This window comes from Schistocerca nitens, chromosome 2 (genome assembly GCF_023898315.1).
Source record: "Schistocerca nitens isolate TAMUIC-IGC-003100 chromosome 2, iqSchNite1.1, whole genome shotgun sequence".
In the NCBI taxonomy this organism is placed as follows: domain Eukaryota; kingdom Metazoa; phylum Arthropoda; class Insecta; order Orthoptera; family Acrididae; genus Schistocerca; species Schistocerca nitens.
Genome location: NC_064615.1, coordinates 621070920 through 621074612, shown reverse-complemented (window position 1 = coordinate 621074612; position 3693 = coordinate 621070920).

Below are 3693 nucleotides of genomic sequence, written 5' to 3'. Positions count from 1 at the left end.
ATGGTGTCCGTTTTTTCACACGTGTCCGAAGGAACAGACATTATACATGTAATTAACGCGAGGATGATCAACTGACCACTTCAGTGCGGATGCACACCACACTCAAACTCTTTCAGGAATCTGTGAAATGCCACGAGCAATGAGGATAACAACATTGGTAGTGTGTAGATAAGGGGAGAATAGAATTTGGGTCTGACGGAAGGCGCACAAGTGTAGTCCGTGCAGCTGCGATGACCACTGTGTCCGGATGACTCAACCTACTTATCAGCCGTAAAAAGAAATTTTAAAAAATACGAAGACGTGCCTCACTGCAACATGAGGCAACTTCGGCGAAAAACGCGGCCACGAAGAGTTACGCAGTACAATATTGCACGACGCAGCGTATGTCTATTATTGGTTCCACCATACGTACTTGTTACCACATCCTATAAATGGATAAAAAAAGAAAGGTAATGCAACAGCTTGTGATAGGAGGGGAAAAAAACTAAAATAAAAAAATTAAAAAAGTGGCTAATGCAAAGAGTGGTAAATGCATCTACCTAGTAGGCAGGAGAATGTCATATCTACCCAAAATAGTTGAGATAGTTTTACTTATAAATTCAACCAGTTTAATCAGGGCAGATTCTTCTGCCTGGGGAGAAGTCACTGGTGAAGTTCCAAAAGGTAGGTCCACTTCTGTTCCTCACATATGTAAACGACCCTCCGTCTTATATACAACAAGGAGAAATAGCTATTTTTGCACATGATATTAGTAATACAATCAATCCAAGCATACATACAACAAAGGAATAATTGGTAAATACCGTTTTTGAATGTATTGTTCAATGGTTTTCTGCGAATGATCTCACTCTGAATTCCTAAAAGACACAATACATGCGATTCTGCACATCTAGAGGTAGTACATGATTAGTGCGACACGTGGTGAACATATTTCGGAGCTCCTAGAACACCTCTGATCTGACACATTTTTACTTAGAACCATTATAAATCTTGGAAAAGGGCAAATCAGTTATCCATTCAACAATGGAATAATGTTCTTGCGTAAATAATCTTAAACAATGTAAGTCTTCATTGCTTGAAAACGTGCTGTAAGAACACGATTATTTTGTTGATATCTCTTTAAGGATTTAGTCGTCTTATCTATTGCTTCACAGTTTCAATGTGGCCTCATGAAGTTTGTTGTAAACAATCCACTCCAGTTGAAAAGCGACAATGATATACGTAATTACAAAACCAGAAGAGAAAATGACTTTCGTTACTCCACATTAAGGTTGTCTTTTGTACAAAAATGGGTGCACAATGTGGGAAGAAAAATTTTTGATCACTTTTCATGTGATATAAAACGTCTGAAAGACCACAAAGTAAAATTTGGAAACAAATGAAAGAATATTCTCGTTGACAATTCTTTATTTTCTGTAGAAGAAATTCTATTTCTGTTATGAATAAAAATGGTAGGTAGGCATAACTAACCCCCATCCGAAAAAAAGTCTTGTAAATGGAGTTCATGTAGTCATATTTACAAATGAATGTCATGTGAATTTGACAGACTCCTTCCACATCACTAAGATTTATCCTGAAAATGATCCATGAAACGTGAAATTAATTAACTAACTGTCCCCCGGAAATCTCTGCTTAATAACTTATCGATATGTGGAATATTTATTGCGTGAACTTCGCTTCCTCTTTCTTCTTTTCCTTCTTTTTTGGGAGTAGCAATTTTCACTCTACTCTGCTCAGAATCGGGCCACTCCTGAGGTACTTTCACGTTGTCGGCTTACTCAGCTGTAAAATTTTGCTTGCTTGCTCTGTCAACAAAGTCACTCATTTCCGTACTCCATATTTTAAAAAATTCAGATACTTTCGTAAACACTGCTGCTCTGCTTTAATGTATTACTGCAGCTTTGGTCAGCCCGTTCTTTCGACACAATTAACGCAGTTCGCTGCAAGCAGTTACGCCTGTTCATGAGCGCATTTTCCGCCATCATTTTCCATGATCGCACTGCGTAGTAAGAGCACACAAATCTAGAAATTACACCGTGTTTTCAGTGTAATGTCTCATAAATTGTACTACTTTCAGCATTTTTTCGATCTTTCTGAACTATATATTTTATAAAAATTCGTCGTGGATGGTGGAGAAAGGAAAGGGAAGAGACTATTGATATCAACTGCATCGGAACTTGATGCGGCATCAGCGGTGACGATTGAAAATCTGTGCCGGATCGAGATTCGAAACCGGGATTTCCTGCTTGCCAGGCAGCTGCGTTAACCACTGCACTACCCGTCATAGAGTTTATCGTGGAACGGCCAAGAGGTGAGACGAGACAGTCCGTGCAAGTGCGATAAATACGGTGTCCGGGTGCCACAGTTGTTACCGCAAGTGCCAATCAAATAGGAGTTCACGGTTTCGAATCCCAGTGCAGCACACACTTCCACTCGTCGCCGCTGATTAAAAATGGTTCAAATGGCTCTGAGCACTATGGGACTTAACTGCTGTGGTCATCAATCCCCTAGAACTTAGAACTAATTAAACGTAACCAACCTATGGACATCACACATATCCATGCCCGAGGCAGGGCTCGAACCTGTGACCGTAGCGGTCGCGCGGTTCCAGACTGTAGCGCCTAGAACCGCTCGGCCACCCCGGCCGGCAGAACTTAGAACTACTTAAACCTAACTAACCTAACGACATCACACACATCCATGCCCGAGGTAGGAATCGAACCTGCGACCGTAGCGGTCGCTCGGTTCCAGACTGTAGCGCCTAGAACCGCTCGGTCACTCCGGCCGGCTCGCCGCTGATTCCGCATCAAGACCCGATGGAGTTGACATCAATATTCCATTCACTTTCCTTTTTTTTCGCCCACTCCACCTTCAATTTACATAATATGTATCATAGCTGTGACTCTGCGTGGTGTCTGTTTTTCGGGACATGTCCGAAAGAACAGACACCACGCATCTAATATACAGTGTCTAAGTGTGGTACTAATAACGTGTATCCTATTCCCTCAGGAAAAATACGCCGAAAGTTCGTATAATACATTTTATACAGTTTAAAAGACATGACACGACCAGTGGAGAGAAGCTCAGTGGTACAATTTATAAGCAGGGTTTCTAAATTGTACCACTGGTATTATTAATTGTACCACTACCCAGAAAGTATATTTCTCCACTGAATCAGGAACAACTGCCGACTTAGCTTCTGGTTTGAGCATAGAAAATTCAGGATGCTGAGAAATAAAGCTATAATACCGTTATTTATCTACCACCCGTTTCGCTTCTGCCAAACAACAGGCCAGCCTGGGCCCGCCCGGCTAGCCATACGGACTAACGCGCTGGTTTCTGGGCGGGAAGGAGTGTCGGTCCCCGGCACGAATCACCGCGGCGGATTAGTGTCGAGGTCTTGTGTGCCTTCCAGTCTGTGAACAGACTTTAAGGCGGTTTTCCATCTGCCTCGGCGAATGCGGGCTGGTTCCTCTTATTCCGCCTCACCTTACCCTATGTCGGCGATTGCTGCGCAAACACTATCTCCACGTACGCGTCCACTATAATTACTCTACCACGCAAACATTTGGGGTTACACTCGTCTAGTGTGGGACGTTCCCAGGGCGGAAGGGGGGGGGGGGGTGTCCACTGGGGACCGTACCGCACGATAATCCCGGGGTCGGTGTGTGGCGGCGGTGGGGTGAGTGAACT